The following is a 17,981-nucleotide window of genomic DNA, read 5'->3' as shown; positions in this document are numbered from 1 at the left end:
CAGTTCTAGCACAAAACAAATACTCTTGGAATTTCTCTGCAGATATGTCCTTAGATGGCACCAGGAAAAGCAAATATGCTAGGCAAGCAATAATTAAATCAAATATATCACCAAATTAGAACAAAGTAAAATGCACACTAAAATGCAGACATTTTATTACACATTCACAACTTATTCCACATAAACATTTTGATCCATCTTTATTATATCACGTGTGTGTAATAAACTTTAGATTGCTGTTTAAAATCATCTGGCAGGATGGTATTTCATAGAAAACAGACATCCTCAAGCATCCCTGAACACCGCTCTAAAACATGTCAGAATTAATGCAAGAGTATTAAATTACTCTGGAGTGGTAATTACTTCCATCCAAGTCATAAATGACAATAAAAATACACTTTTTTGTCGCTTGTATGGATAGAAGTCACCACTTTTAAGTAATTGCATTGACAATCTGATTTAGATTTTGGCTGGCATTCTGATTGCTCCCGATTAAGCAGCCGAGATGCTCGTCAAACATCAAGGGGAAGAGAAAGCTGCATGTCCTGACTGACCCAAAATGATGCTGGTTTACAGAGCCCTTTATTTTACTCACAGAAAAGACTGCCAAGAGAGAGAGATAAAAGCTAACTTCATCAAGATATCATCTAATATGTAGGAATGAAGTTTAGCTGTGTATTTTAAGAAAGTAGTTTCACTTGATGAAGTACAGTAGTCAACTATCTCAGGAAGATTCGCATGGCGACTAAAAAAAGTTGACAGGTTAGAGGAAAGATACTATGTTATATATGGGGTGTGCATTGGTCAAACAAAGAACTGGGGTGATTGAGGAATCTTTCCTCCCACTCCCGAGTCAAAATGTGATGTAAATAGCCTCCCTGAGACAGACCAGGACCACCAGAAAGCCTCATGTTTCTGACCTTTTCAATACCTTATAGTTCTATGTTTCCCTGTATTTTCATATTTCTCTAGATCCACAGGCTTTGCAAGAAACGAGGCTTCCCAAAATGTCTGTGGAGCACGCAACTCACACCAGCACACAGTATCAATCTGGAGTTTGCATCATTTACAGTCACTCTTCCATCACCAAATCCTTTTGACATCTGGGAGCTTGGGAGGTAAGAAATAGACGCATCTCACTTGGTTTATGAACAAGTCCAAGCAGGGCCGAATTTAGGGTTGATGAGGCCCTAAACTACTGAAGGCAATGGGGCCCTTTATATGTCCAGCTCTCCTTTGTTAACAAAAATTTCTCTCTGTTTTTCGTGTTGAATATATGCTATGTGGTAATTTATGGACCTAATAGGTATCTAGAGCCATTTGCACATGTCGCCATGCAACCAGTCCATGCAGAATGTAGGCACCCTATATATAGAAATGAGCAAACCAGTGATATTTTAGGGAGCAGGCTAGCAGGTGGGGCCCATTACTTAAAACATAGGAGACTACACAACACAAAACACTGTTGCTATATGTAGGTTTTAGTTTATTTGTTTTTTATCTTATATTTTGGAAATGTACATCCAGGTTTTTTTTCCCTTTAATTTTTTTGGGGGGCCCCCAAGAAAGTTGGGCCCTAAGCTATAGCTTGTTTAGCTTATACGTAAATCCAGCACTGAGTCCAAGAGTTACTTCAAAGCAGTAGTGGGGGACCTCTGAGCTGCAAGCTGAGCTAGACCTGTCAGGCCTCTCACTTTGGCCCACAAGGCCATTTCAGCTAAGTCACACCCACCTGCCTCCATGTGCCAAAAGCTTTTGCCCACACAGTTTGACTTAGCTGTCAGGTGATAGCCCAGTGGGTGGCCCTGCCCACCTGTAAAAATTGGCCCATGGATACGGGGAAAGTGAGGATCTAGTTCCCCAATTTGTCATAGCCCCATCTGAGTCCTGTTGCCGAGCAAGCAGGGGATAGAAGTCTCCGAGATACAAAGGAATGGTAATAATAATAATAATAATAATAATAATAATAATAATAATAATAATAATAATTTATACCCTGCCTACCCCGGCCAGGACCAGGCTCAGGGTGGCTAACACCAAATATATGATACATTAAAAACACAATCAAAAGAAACTACCTGTAAAGTAACAGCATATAGCATGCAAACCCTAGTAGTTAAAGTCAGACCACTCAACTCTAATCTGCCCAGACTGGTACATCAGCAGACCATATGTGTCGCTGATGCCAGTATGATGAGGATGAATTTAGAGAGAAGAGTTGTACCTGCTCCTTGGTGGGGGGGGGGACAAGCCTTCGGTATTCTAAGCCATTAGTCTGTGTACAAGCATTCAACAACCTTTGGAAACTGTCAAAAGAACTCATTAAGTTGCTTGGGCCAGTACAGTTCCCTGATTATTTCTAAGACAAAAGTGTTGACCAAACATGCCCTTCATCCCATGCCAGCTGGATTCACACTCTTTCATAGAGGAGCAGAACTTTGTCCCAAAAGACAGCCAATGAATATATATGTGTGTAAACAGCTTTATCTTGATTATCCTGTATTGTGGCGAATGGCTTAAGGAGAGCAAAGGGAGACTCCACTATTCATTTTAAGAGAATTTAAAGTACATGTTTCCCTTGAAGACTCCTAGTTTGCTAAGGGTGCTAAGAATTATGGCTCAGTTAAGGGTAAACTACATTTCCCAAGATGGGGAAGGGAGAGACACATACCATATTTTTCCGCTCCATAAGAAGCACCTGAATATAAGACGCACCTAGTTTTTAGAGGAGGAAAGGGGGAAAGCCCTGTTTTTTTAAGAATCAGCTGAAAGTGGTGCAGCTTTTTTTGCAAAGGGAAAAGCCCTGTTTTTTTGAGGGTCAGCTGAAAGTGGTGCAGCTTCTTTTTCAAAGAGGAAAAACCCCGTTTTTATGGGGTTCAACTCACAGTTCTGCAGCTTCTAGTCCTACAGCCATTTCTACAGTTTCCAGACAGATAATCTAATCAGCCAGTCACATGTCGCTGGGGAAACAAACAGCCTCCCTCTGCACACAACAATGGAGGCCTGGGCAAGGGGGCGGGGCTGGAAAGGGAGCCTTATCTCTCTCCCCAATCACTTGCTGAACAGCTGTTCAGCGGCTTCCTTTCAACACCTCCTTCTGTCTTTGTAAAAAAAAGAGCACAATCTGCTTTTGGCACCTAGGCAATTCGGCTCCAGGGACCATGCATTCGCTCCATAAGACGCACAAACATTTCCCCTTACTTTTTAGGAGGAAAAAAGTGTGTCTTATGGAGCGAAAAATATGGTATTTGCTTTAAATGTGTGTTAAATGTGCTTTAAATGTATGGAGTGCATGTGACCATACAAAGACAAAGCAATGAGCTGGCATTCCAAGTCCCTGAGCCTGCAAGCACAGCAGATATTTGCATGTATCTTCGGTAAATGGGAGGACCAGGAATTATTAATAGCAGAATCCAGAATTTCAAGTGAAGTGAGAGACTTAAATTAGATAGGAGTGACATAGGAGTTATACCTACTACATCAGGAATCGACACATCTCTATTATAGGAAAACAGGGATAAGGCCCAGTTAAGAAACCCAAGTGACCTATTTAGAATATAAATTAGATGGATTGGTTGCAGTTTTTAATAGATTTATGACAAAGCCATAGACCCTGATAGTAACTCAATAGGCCATTTGCAACAGCATTTGCTGGACTCAGAAATCTTTAACTCAGCACTGTTGAGGCCAGATGTGGAGTACTTTGGATGGGGACCACAGTTCAAGAAGGATATTGCTAAGTTGGAAAGGATTCAGGGGAGAGATTATAAAAGCTGCCATGTTGGCAGAGTATAAATATCCAGAAATGAGAAATGTCTTATGGGGAAAGGCTGAAAATTACTTATAGTTCACTTAAAAGAGGCAAGGAGGGGGAGGGGGAGGGGAAGCAAGAGAAAAAGAGGAAACCTATCGATGAAACGTATTGATTGGGTTCTACTACTATGGGACACCTCTATAGAAAAGTGGTGTAAGAACTTTGTTCTATCTGCCCTAGGTTTTCCTGCTCCCTTCTCCTTCCTCTTAGCACAGGGGTCAACAAACTTTTTCAGCAAGGGGCCGCTCCACTGTTCCTTAGTCCTTGTGGGGGGGGCCGGACTATATTGGGAAGGGATGAACAAATTCCTATGCCCCACAAATAACCCAGAGATGCATTTTAAATAAAAGGACACATTCTACTCATGTAAAAACATGCTGATTCCTGGACCGTCCTCAGGCCGGATTTAGAAGGCAATTGGGCCGGATCCGACCCCAAGGCCTTAGTTTGCCATACCCATGTCTCAGCGGAAGGGGAAGAGGTGGTGATAGGATGGTGTATTCTGAGGAAGCAGTAGCTATAGCAGTCACAAACAGAGACCAACTTCTGCTGATAATTTATTTGTACATATTCCTTCTTCCTGAGAGCCACTGCCTGAGGTCTCCAAGGACAGGGACCCAACATTGCACCCAATGAGTAACCTGCCAAATCATAATGTAAATGGAAATTGTTAATATGTGAGATGGACTTAATTAATGGTGGGTATTAAATAGATTTGGGGGCAGGAAGCGGAATTTAATTCTCAGATTTTTTAATTTGTCTATAGACAACTTTGTAGGTTGTATCCAGTGAAAACATCCTGTTAGTGCAAGGACTTCCGCCTGCACAATAGAACTTACTCTTCCTCCCCTTTCCCAATGCCCCCACCCATGCCTCCCCACGCTATTTCAGTTGCTCTGCTGTCTTTGCCATCAAAACAGCTCTGGCAATAGAGTATCCCATCAGCATATCAGAAGAGTTCTGCTAGTATAACAGTTGTGCCAGCAAAATAGCTAGCACAGAAGGACTTCTGTTCAATCCCAAAGCCCTTTTAGCCAGCCTAACTCTGACAGAAGTTTGCACCCTTATATTATATTTGCAACTACCTACTTATTTACAATGTACACCTTAAGTGGAGTGTATGGGATGTGAGCAGCCACATCTGGGAAACAGCTTTGACTGGCTGGCTAAACCTGGTGAGGGTTGCTGATGGGTCTCAAACCCTCAGTGAGTTAGGGACTTCCCCTGCACGTGAAGAGGATTGAGCAGACAAGGCCAATACTGAGTCCAACAGTCAAGAAGGTGGTTTCTGCACATGCTGTTGTGAGGGGCAGATGGGGCTCATCCACCTGGAAAGGATAAGTAAAACTCTGATACTAAACCTCCACTGCCTTGTGGGATATCTTCAGAAGAAAAGGCTAAGGAGTAAATCCTCCACATCAGCGAGGTTGAGAGAGGGGTCTTGTCATCTGGGCAGCCCAGGACCTCCATACATACTGCCCAGGCCTGTGCCCCAGAGGAGATCACTTTGGTGCTGCTAATGGAGGACTTTGACTTCATTCCCTGAGGCTTACTCCATTGTATCTCAAGACAGAGGGATGCCATCAACAACAGCACCTTAAGCAGATATTATAAGGAGGCAGACACAGGCATGAAGGCAGTCCCAGATTCCCGCACCAGAGTAACTGATCAGTTCTCCTGAAATCCAGACCTTCTGGTTTTCTCTTTCAAGTCCTGTGGTATCAATGGACTTCACCACCTTAGAAAAGCCGCAAGTGCCCATCATATCCATCACCCAGCTAGGCTGAAAGGAATTGCCACTAGATATTCCAAAAAAAAAGCATGAAAGGACAATATGAATAGTGCTTTCAGGATCACCTTGTTTCACTCCCATAGAGACTGTGCTCCACAAGGCTGTGAGTCCAAGATAATAAAGAAGCCTGTGCTTCTCTGAACGCACACAATTCACAGTACAATGTGAAATATATGTAGGAGAACAATTAACTGTGAAAAGACCTTACACATGCAGACAATATTCTCTGGATTTACCGTAGTGAACTTCTCTTTGTGCAAGATTCTTGTGCAAAATAGTAGACAGGTGGTTGGGCTGCAACAGGGTTTCCATATTTGAGTGCAAGATCCATCATGCAGAACAGTTTCTCTGCATTGTACCATTTGTTGTTTACTTCAAAGAAGGAGCTAACCTTTTGCTTCAAGTCTACCCTTCAATTCTTGTATATTAAAAAATTGAGCTTCTGAACTGCAGAACAAAAGGTACTTCTTTCTAATCTTTTAATAGCCAAAACCCTTAGACTATAAAAATGAGACCTATTAAATACTAATTAACATTAATGAAAATGGCCTGATTCTCACCTAGGTGACTACAAATAATACAGCAATGTCTAGACAGAGAACTGTTTCGTTTCACAAGTGAAATGACTGTCAAAGACAATGGATGGCATCTGCATAAAACAGATGACAAAGGTGGGGGCGGGGAGGGGAGAGGAGGGGATCACACCAGCTTCCCAAAAAGCAATATCACTTCTTCTTTTTGCCAGCCTTGTTACTTCTCTATTATTATTTTCTCATACACTGGGAAGGAGATAATTAATCACCTACCAATGGTGGAGTTAAAAGACTCAACAGAATATATGTTTATTAGGAGATATTTGCAGGAATCACATCCATGTTAAACTGCAAAGGTTCATGTCATTTCTCACAGAACAGAACCATGGTCAGGCACCTCAAAGGTCGTGCAGTCCAACCCCCTGATGGTGCAGGGAATTAGCTGCAGCAGCATCCCTAAGAGGTGGCCATCCAGCCTCTGCTTAAAGACCTCTGATGAAGGAGAGGCCACCACCTGTTGAGGCAAGCCAAGCAGCATGGACTGTCAGGAAGTTCTTCCTACTGTTTATCACAATCCTCTTCCTTATCATCTGATAAGTTGCTCTTGTTCTTTCTATGAATTTGATGATATGGCTTTACGTTTTAGGTTGCTATGATATAACCTGCTCTGGGACCATCAGTCAATGTAGGAAAGACTAGAAATTTAACAAGCAAACAAAATAAAGTAAACTATCAGGGGTTGGGTTGGGAGGAGCTGGAGCACGCCTGAGAAAGACTTGCCTGGGTCTCAAGAAAGAAAAAGAGAAGAGGGGAGCAGGAAAGAACTTGCTGAGGCTTCTAGCTCTAGTCTAGTGTTCGTCTGTTAGTATCAGCTTTTGCCAACATGCTGCCCTCCCATGGGCCCCAGCCAGCACAGCATCCCAAAACACAGGTGGCATTTATCAGTGTATTCTGATAAAGCAACATGGAAACAAAGCGGTAGGAAGGAAAGGACTTGCATTTTTCATTGTTTTGATCCTGAGCATGCATATACATATATATACATATATATATACATATATATACATACACACACACACACACACACACACACATATATATATATATATATATATATATATATATATATATATATATATATATATATATATAATATCATTCGTGTACCATTAAATGCAGTTGCTATAAAGCAATGTACAATAGGGACGCAGGAGGAACAGAATAGGGGTGAAGCATGCAATCAGTCAAAATTAGCCATAACATCAGAAGAACTTACTTAAAATTCTAGTGGACTGACCTAATATATAGAGGAACCTGAAAAAGTAATTCCAGGTGGTCTAAAGCCAGCTCTCCTTCAATGAGCCCACAAAGATAAAACTGGAAGCATTGCATGTCAATCACCACATGTGCCAACTGCACCTGCATCAGTTTTGCCTCATATTCACATGATGGGAAATGGAAATTGACCATAGTATCACAGCTCACGCAGCAAAAATCATATGCATAATAGTATAATGACCAACGTATGACTGTTCACGTGTGTGAACATTTTAAAAATTACTTTGACGTGCTTTCGAACTGCTAGGTGGGCAGGAGCTGGGACCAAGCAACGGGAGCTCACCCTGTGGCAGGGATTCGAACCGCCGACCTTCTGATCAGCAAGCCTTAGACTCTGTGGTTTAACCCACAGCAACTTGGCGAATCATTTGCAGTTGTTTTAAAAGGGTTAATTTGTGTTAGGAGGTCCAATTGTGTGTAGTTGGGCACCCAAGATCTTAACCTCACAGAACAGCAGTTCACAGTGTGGAATTCGATTGGCCATAGTGCCTCTTGCAAGGACTGCACTCTGAAGTGAGGATCTCAGAGCAGGAATCTCATCATTCCCTGAAATATGACTGATCCTCTTTTGCTAGCCCTGACCAATTTTAAGAAACACAGTAATGTAATTTTGGATACACTAACCTACTTTCGATACATGTAATAGGGGGAAATGTGGTTACTCTGTCTTGCAAGTTCGGTTTTTATTACACTGCTAAAAATACACAAACAAAAAGAAGGAAATAGTATCATGAGCCACTAGTATAAAGGAAAGAACCGGGAGTAACACTTAAACAGAATAGATGAATCTTTTGAAATAAGAGAAAAATAGAGCAGAGATGAAGATTTAAATTCAGTTCAATTTCCCCCCCCCCCTATTATGCAGGACTTCAGCATCAACAACCAGCAATTGAGGAGAGAGATACACCATTATACTTATTTATAGCATTAACTCTTTTGCATTTATCCACACAAATGAAACTATAAAAGAAACAAAATATAAAAGGAACGTGTGGTTCTTTCATTAGCTTGTCTGTAATGTTGGATTGGTCCCCATAAATTAATGTGTATAAGGGGGAAAGGGAGAGGGGGGGGAAGAGAAGAATTCAAAGCTTTGCCATTGTAATTACAGCTCTTTAAATATCAAAAGACACAAAAGAAGATTCCTTTTGAAAAGGGTGCTGACATTCTTGGCAAGCTACTATTAAATACTTGCATAAATCTGCAGTTTGTATCCCCTTGGCAAGCATAGGTGACATTGCTATAATAGTATAGGTCTTTGTTAAGGCGACTAGGTGTGCTTCCTGGGTTTCTTGTGTCTTCTCTGTGAGAGGGTCCCACTTGTTGTTCCAGTACAATACTTCAAAATGGAGACCAAAGTAGTGTAAGAGCAGGATGCATGTCTGAAAATCTGGGCCAAGGCTTTGTCATACAGAGCAGGGATCAGCATATTGGAGTAATTCCTGATCTGATGGTACACTAGTGGACAGAATGAATTCCACCAAGACAGAGATAGGGAACCTCAGGTCCAGCAGCCAAATTCAGCTCTCCAGGAAGACTCTCCATCCCCCCTCTGCAGACTGCATGTCTCACTGGTCCTGCTCCACACTCTCCTCAAGTGCTTTTGATGGACTGCATTCTTGGACTATGACAATGCCCTGTTTTTGTTTGTTTGTTTTATAAAATGTATTTACTTGGTTTTTCAGATTAAAATTTTACAGTCACATACCGGGTATCCAACATACAACATAAAAATGAGATTCCAATGAATCTCCTGGACTTCCCTTCCTCCCCTTTGTGGGTCCCATTGTTAATCATTTCCTCCTGCATCTTTTATGATAATCCAAATCTTCCACCTCTCCATTGTGTCCAAAATTGTGTCACTACAAGTGATGTTCCAATCCTACTAACAATTTTAACTGTTTACAATGGTATTTAAGATAAGTTATAATTTTTCCCCCATTCCTTATTAAAATTGTGGTTTTCCTGGTTTCTAGTTTCTGATTCTTCCAGTTATTTTAGCCATTTTGACATAATCCATCAACTTGATCTGCCATTCTTCTCTGGTAGGGACTTTTATCTTCTTTCCATCTCTGGCAGGATGATGCCTTGTTTGCCTGGATGGAGGATGGGGAGCCTGGTATGACTCTTGCACAATTGGCTTCTGCTACACTCTGTTTTATTGTCTTATATACCACTGATATATTTTTATGAAGTGGTGGTATACATTCCTTAAAAAAATAGTAAAATATTAAACACTTATGGTCCTTCCATGTGGCAGTTTATTGTGGGCTCAGTGCTGCTTCTGCATGCCGCTTCCGCACAGCTTCCACACAACATCCTCTCATTCAAATGCCGTTCTGTTCTATTTTCCCATTTAATCTGGATTTGTTGTTTCTGGGGGAAATCCAGTAAAACAACACCAACAATAAATGCAGAAAATATATGCTTGGATTAAATTTGGGGAAGGGGGTGCAAAAATATGGGATGGCATTTCAATGAGGATGCTGTGTCGAGACTATGTAAAACTTTAGAAGCACCCTTAATATTTTTGCCTGATTATGGGACGCGGGTGGCACTGTGGGTTAAACTACAGAGCCTAGGGCTTGCTGATCAGAAGGTCGGCAGTTCGAATCCCTGTGACGGGGTGAGCTGCTGTTGCTCGGTCCCAGCTCCTGCCCACCTAGCAGTTCAAAAGCACGTCCAAATGCAAGTAGGCACCGCTCCAGCGGGAAGGTAAACGGCTTTCCGTGCGCTGCTCTGGTTCGCCAGAAGCGGCTTAGTCATGCTGGCCACATGACCCGGAAGCTGTACGCGGGCTCCCACAGCCAGTAACGCGAGATGAGCGCCGCAACCCCAGAGTCGGACACAACTGGACCTAATGGTCAGGGGTCCCTTTACCTTTAGCCTGATATTAATCTCCTCCGATGACCGAAGAAAAAATAATAATTTTGTTATACGTGTAGCCTGTGCTCATTGTCTTCAAGAACATCATGGGAAATCGTCCAAAATGACAGACTGCAGAATTCTGTGTAAAAAGGATCATGAATTGTGGGGTGGGCTTTTTCCTCTTTTGAAATATCACTATTAAAATAGTGCCTTTATTTAAAAGTAGAAAACCATTTGGACTCCTTGAGCCACTCACTTTCAGCCTAACCTACCTTTGCAAGGTTGTTGTAAGAATAAAGAGGGTGGGGACCAGATGTGCCCCCGTGAACTCCTTGGAGAAGAGGCGGGATATAAATGAAATCAGTACTTTGTGACTTAACAGTGAAATCCTATACACTTACTCGGAAGTAAGACCCATTGAACTGAAGGAGTCATAGGATTCTACTTTGACACAACTTAAGTATGTTGTCTCCTATTGTCATATTAACTCATTGTGGCATATGACAAGAGTCGATAATGCCTTTAAAAATGGAGTGGGTCTCTTAAATTTTACTGCTTTTCTTCCATTTTCTACAGCTGCTATTATAGCTAAAAAAAACGCTTGTGTGTCGAAACACCTTATCTAGACAAACAAAATGTGGCTTGCTCTGAAATAGCTTGAAAATCCCGCTCTACTGCCATCTGCCGGTTAACTAAAGTTTTTTGTAAAGCTATTTTCACCCTTTCAGAACATGAATGCCCTTAATTCCTGTTGGTGTTTCTTTTGTTTTATTTGTGTGTGTGTGTGTGTGTGGGAGAAGAACCATTCTGAATTTCCCCTCTTACGATGTTCATTCTTGAAATACTGAAGAATTGTACAATCAATAGAAAAGGGACATTCTGTCACTCTGAACCATTTTAACTGGCTTGAACTGGTTAAGAGTTTGACAGATTGTGGAAGTAAGTGTAACAAAGGAACTGGAGATACAACAGATACAACTTCTAAGGCCTTTGGAGTGCCTTCCTATGCAGGGCACCCAGAGTGAAATGGTATGGATCACATGCTCCCTACTTTTATAAATGCAGTTTTCGCCCCAGGATTCACTTAGGTTTGTATGGGAGTCAGATCTCAAGCAACAACTTGATGCACCTCACTGGATAAAGATCTGGTCTACCGAGGATCTGTGTTGTCCAGGGATGGGAAACTTCTGGCCCTCCAGTTCTTGCTCAATTCCATTTCCCATTAGCCCCAAGAGACATAGCTGTTAACTTTCCCCTTTTTTGCGGGAAATTCCCTTATTCCAGCGCTGCTTCCCATTGGAAAAAAAGGGAAAGTTGACAGCTATGGCCGTTTCCCAATGCAAAAAAAAAAAAAGAGGAAGGTTGACAGCTCTGCCAAGAGAGCATGGCCAATGACCGGGGATGATGGAAGCTGTAGTCCAGCAACTTAGAGATTGCTACTGGTTCCCCATTCATGGTTTAGCACATACAGAAAATGTTCAAAAGTTAGGCTGGGTAACTATCATATATTTGATAGGCTTTTTCACTAAGATGAGGCACCCTGGCATGCCTTTCACTTCTCATTTCTTAGCAAAATGACAGCGTATGCTTTATAAACTCTACCGTGGAATAATGATCATCACTAAGTTCTCAGTGATTCACCAAGATATTGGCAGGATTTAGATAAGAGAGAGAAATTAGATGATCTTTAACTGCAAGAGCAAGTTCTAATCATCCAAATATGTTGCAAGACACAGTCCAAAATGAAGCTAGGAAGATAGGCTTGAGTCTAAATGAGGAACAGGTTAAGGCTCCATCCCAGTGGCATTGTCTTTTAGCACATTATACAGGTAAGGTTAAAATATAGCTCCACACTGGGGGCCTTTGGCTGCATTCAACATAGCAATGGTGCAACTATGCTTGCATAAAAATAATTCACAATTCCTTCCTATCGTAATTCCTTGCTCACTGCCAAGAGACCCACCAGAATGTCCTAGGATATGGGGCAGGGGCAGGGGCTGTGGTGTGAGAAGGAAATTGGGGGTAATAGGTGGAGGCAGACTGTGCAAGCAGAGCAGTGTTCAGAGGAACACCGCAGCCTCCAATCCATATTAGTTTATCACAATTTCCATTTCCTCAACCACTTCATTCATTAAGCTCTGAGCCAATGAGCACTCCTACACCATAGGAATAAATTTACACCTATCTTTGAAGTTGCACTTTCCCCAACTTGAACCATTCTCCTTCTACACAAGTTAGATCAGGGTAAACAAACTTTTTCAATAGGGGGCCGGTCCACTGTCCCTCGGACCTTGTGGGGGGCCGGACTATATATTTTTTTTTGGGGGGGGGGAGGAACGAATTCCTATGCCCTAAAAATAACCCAGAGATGCATTTTAAATAAAAGCACACATTCTACTCATGTAAAAACACCAGGCAGGCCCCACAAATAACCCAGAGATGCATTTTAAATAAAATGACACTTTCTACTCATGTAAAAACACGCTGATTCCCGGACCATCCACGGGCCGGATTTAAAGGCGATTGGGCCGGATCTGGGCCCTGGGTCTTAGTTTGCCTATCCATGAGTTAGATGCTCAATAGAATCTAAATTGGAAGAACTCACAACATAGGGCTCTAACAGAATAAAGGAATTCTATTGCACAACTTTGTCCACCAATCTTCTGCCATATCCCTAATTCTCCCTTCTATTCTCTTGCATAATCTGTCCTGGTGTTCAATACCAAGCAACAAAGCATGAGTACCAGCAATCTACTTTTAGGTTAGCTTGCTGTTAATTTGATTATTCATTTGATGCTTTAATACATACTAAGAGAACAAACATATCAGCGTTGATCTAACATCAGTCAGGTATTCAAATATATGCTATGGGACAGACTGCTGAAGTGCAACCTTAAACATTCAGAAGTTGTGAGTGACATCCAAGCACTACGATTTTTTTGGTTTACTTTATGTTCACATGAAACCATGTAAGACACTCACAGTCAATTAGATCAGCAAGCATTTGCTCTTAGGGAGATTTAATGTATTGTGGCAGATTTAGAGATATTGCTGAGTAAACAAACAGCACAATGCTTGCAACGTTGTCTGTCACAGACCTGGCTTTGTTACCTGTCTTCCCACAGAGAAATTAGGAAGAACTTCCTGACAGTGAGAGCTGTTCGGCAGTGGAATTTGCTACCAAGGAGTGTGGTGGAGTCTCCTTCTTTGGAGGTCTTTAAGCAGAGGCTTGACAGCCATCTGTCAGGAATGCTTTGATGGCGTTTCCTGCTTGGCAGGGGGTTTGACTGGTGGCCCTTGTGGTCTCTTCCAACTCTATGATTCTAGGAAATCCCTGATAAGTTCCCATAGAAGAATTTTAAAGCTATGTTATAACTCCTGTCCTACATAAATTCCATTGGGAGCCCACAAGTTTAATTACTAAATCTGATAGTGCTTAAGTAGCTTTCAGATGTGCTTTGAAACCCACAACATAGTAAGGCTAAAGTGATTAGTAATTTCTTTTCTATTCGAGAGAGATGACAAAATGACAAAGTTACTTCTTGCCTTCCTTTTATGCAGTGTCTATCACTGGAACTATATTTACTCCATGAGTAATGTTCCTTAAAATTCTCGTGCTTTTAAATTCCATCATGTCCTGAGCTATAAATACTCTATCCGTGTCAACTGGAATTTCCTCTGTATTTATTACACTCTGGCAAATGCCACTCATTGGAAGAGCACTCATCCCAACTATTACAGGGAAATTTGGTGTGTGTGTGTGTATTTTCCACACTGGAATAGCAACAAGCTGTGTGGTATCAAACAACAAACAACTCTGTCAGAATTCCTTCAGCGTTCAGTCGCAGTTGGAGCCTATTAACACTTGATTTAGATTAACATCAGTGCATGGTTTCATTTGGGTAAATAGACTACATGATCCTCAGCAGATCAGCCAATTTCTTGTAGCACTAAATCATTATTTTTGAGAATATTTTCTAGTGCACATTATCTAGTGCAGCACATGGTTCCTTCATGCAAAGCAGCTCAAGGTGGAGAAAAGAAACATCAAGAATTTTATTGCAAGAGTTCAGGGATCCTCATATCTACCAGGAGCAAAAAAAAAAATTCCCAGTTTGAGGGATACGTTTCCTTCTGGACATCATTCCAGGGGCCACATGCCATTGGTCAGATGCAAAAGGGGGCAAAGCAAATGCAATTTTTACTTCTGTGGTTTCTTCACACTCTCCTACTCCTTTGTTCTCCATTTAGCAAACAAGCAGTATTGATAAGCATTTGAGGAGGATGCAAAGTAAGTTGCGATTTGGGGGGGGGGGGCTCAGAAAAAGCCCAAATATGAGAGGCCTGGAAGGCTGCATTGCCCCTGGGTCTGAGGTTCCCCATCCTTGATATGCTAACATATACTGTAAGGGTTTCATTTCAGTTATGTGCTGGCATTTTATTTCTGACTGTACAGGCCTTATAAAATCGGACACTACCACAGAGAGGTCCCAACTTTCATGAGTGATGGTATATGTGAAAGAACGCATGGCCCGCTGTGTACACACACGTCACTTTGTGGTTCTTTGGATGTCAGCCAATAACTTTTCATTGGTTTTATGTTGAAGATAAGACTATTCCTCTTGATGCAATTCTTCCTCTCACAGTAATTAGGACACTGATTTTACTCTTATGGAAGCCACATTCCGTGACCTTGCTGTGAATAAGCTGAAGATACATTTTTTGGGGTGTGAAGTCTCATGAGGAAAAAAAACATTTTTAAAAAAATCAAACATATGATGGAAGCTGTTAAGATTTGTGCATTATTCAGGCCATTAAATAGGACTAGACTCTCAAAAACATGTGAAGGGGGGAAGGAAGCCAATTTCAGTAAAGTGTTTGATGCTTGCAACAGGCAGAGGATAGGAATGGCTCTGGGAACATCCTTATGTGTATTTATCTCTAAAAACCATTGTAGAGTCCAAGACTGCCCTTATAGATAAAACAAAAATCCAGAAAATTCTAATGTGCCCTCAATATCTAAAACTCAGTACCGTAGTTCTCTTTATTCTCTAAACCACATTGAGAAGTGATGCGTTTCTGGATTGGGCTGGGGGGAAACTCTTGATATGTCTGTTGAGACAGCTGTGGAAATATTGGGCTGTTTCAGATGCAGCGTGTATATGCAAAATTGTATATAGCCATAATACGTGGCTGCTGCCTTGCAAAGGGAAGAGGGAAGCCCCATGTGGAGGCCATATCCTTGTCTCTGCTGCCCCCCTTTCTCGTCCACAATTGGTTTCCCTCCTGTTTCGTGTGGTGAGGGCAAGGAGAAAAGAGCATGAAGAGGCAACCAGGAATTTTATGTATAATTTGCTGCCACAAAATCATGAGGAAACTCAACTCTAAAAAAAACCATACTAATGTTTAGTCGACAAAGTAGTATGGCCACTGAGAACATTGGGATGAAACAAGTATTTACATATAGAGGGCGAGTAAAAAAAAAGTAATTCTACTTTCTGCAGAATCTCCTGCACCAATTATCTGATTTTAGAAGCCAAGTACAGTATCTAGACTCTGAAGTAATGGGAAATTATATCATTTTGCTAGAAAGATCTACAGAACATTTCAGTATAATAAGCACATCAGGAAACAGACGTAAGCATCTGATTGTATTAAAATTACAATGCCCTATACTTTAAATTGCAAGGTGTGGCGATCACACAGGGTCCCCGGTCGTTTGACGGACTATTGATCCCTGTGCCACCACGGCGCTTCGCTGCCAACAACCAGGATCCCCTCCCTGGTAATAACTGTCACAGTCAGGGTGCAATTGTAAACAAAATAACAAGTGTTTATTTGAAAACTTCAACAACTTAAGATATTGGTTACAACCCTGTCCTAATCCTACGCTCACCACTCTACCTCACCACCAACCCTCACAATCAACAACCACCCACCAACCAACTCCCTCGATCAACTGCTCTTCATCAACTCCTTAACTCCCCGCTCTCTAACTCTAACTGACTCTCTTCAGCTGCCCCTAGCTCCCCCCCCTCTGTTTATTGGTCAGCCTAGGGTCAGCCTCTTAACCCCTTACTCACTCCTGCTCGTATATGTATTCCCTAGGAAGGGCAAACGCCACACAAGGCTTTGCAAACATTCACATTACAGTAAGAATGATACCTCAATGATGGAGTAGGAATGTGAACTCTATGGCATGGCTATAGTTATATAGCACAAAGCAGCATGAATTGGGATGGTGTCGCTATACATTTGCATCCCAAAGTCAAATGGCAAAATACATTTCTTCAGCAATTAAGTCTTAAAAGTTAAATTCAATTTAAAAAGCCAATGTTGTGCTTCAGGTTTACTTAAATGGATGGTAAACAATTAAGTTTAAATTAGACATGAAAGCACCATTGCAGCACAAACCGAAGTTTAACAAATCTACATAACTAGTGTACAACAAAACAAGGCAATTCAACACACAACTTAAAAAGAATTGGAACAGAAATCTAAAGCACCCCAAGGTTCACATTCAGGGATAAATCTCACTCCAGGACATTCTCTAATCACAGAAATTGTCATGTGATGAAATTACACCCACTTCTTTGTGCTTGTGCAAAATTTAAAGTGTCAATTTGGTACTGAGTGCAGAATTCAGCATCATGAGAATCTTAATTAAAATATTTCTAATCCTCCAAAATATGGGTTGAAAATATGGGAGTAATTCCAATTAGGTTTCAGAAACCAGAAAAGCAGTTGAAAAGGATTTCAGTGGTCAGTGGCAGAGCTTCCAAGGACCGGGCATCCTTTCCCCTTCTAATGACTGAACAGCAGAATAAAAGTATTCAGCAACTAAGAGCATCTGCTTAATTCTCAGGTTTTGGAAATCAGCTTTTCCAGTGCAAAAACAGAAGCAGAACATTCATTTTCTCCAAATTAACCACAGAGAAGCAGAAGCATTGAATGCACATCAATGCATTTTATTCATGTTTTATTTTTGAGAAGCTACCACCATGGTCTTATTCACACATCTTGCAAGGCAATTCAAGTGGGATAAACAAATTGCTGCGTCTAGAGGATTTACAAAATCTGTTCCACATCATATATGCCAGAAACACAGCCCCTTCTTCAAATTAAAGTAGTAGACCCTGTGTGCATCTAACATACATGAATGGGGATCAATGTTTTCTGCTTCTATGAACAGCTCTATTTTTTTCCTTATGAGCCAAATAAAAAGATATACCTTGGATCCCAAACACCCTGGAACTTGGATGTTTTGGCTCCTGAATGCCACAAAGTGATGTTCCAGTTTGCAAACTTTCTTTTGAAACCCGAATGTCCGATGGGGCTTCTGCAGCTTCTGATTGGCTGCAGGAGCTTCCTGCAGCCAATCAGAAGCCGCAATTAGGTTTTTAAATGTTCTGGAAGTCAAATAGACTTCCGGAACGGATTCCGCTTGACTTCCAAGGTACGACTGTGTAGAGGATATTGAAAATGCTAACTGTTAACTATGATTGCCAAAAAACGAGTACTATGTAGACAAGTTAATAACAAATATAATTATCTTGGTATTGCACCAAAGTTTTGTTAGCCATGACCAGCACTGAATGTATTCCCCAAGAAAGGTGTGTTTTATATATGCTGCAAT

This window comes from Lacerta agilis, chromosome 7, assembly GCF_009819535.1.
Source record: "Lacerta agilis isolate rLacAgi1 chromosome 7, rLacAgi1.pri, whole genome shotgun sequence".
Taxonomy (NCBI): domain Eukaryota; kingdom Metazoa; phylum Chordata; class Lepidosauria; order Squamata; family Lacertidae; genus Lacerta; species Lacerta agilis.
This window is presented reverse-complemented; position numbering follows the sequence as displayed.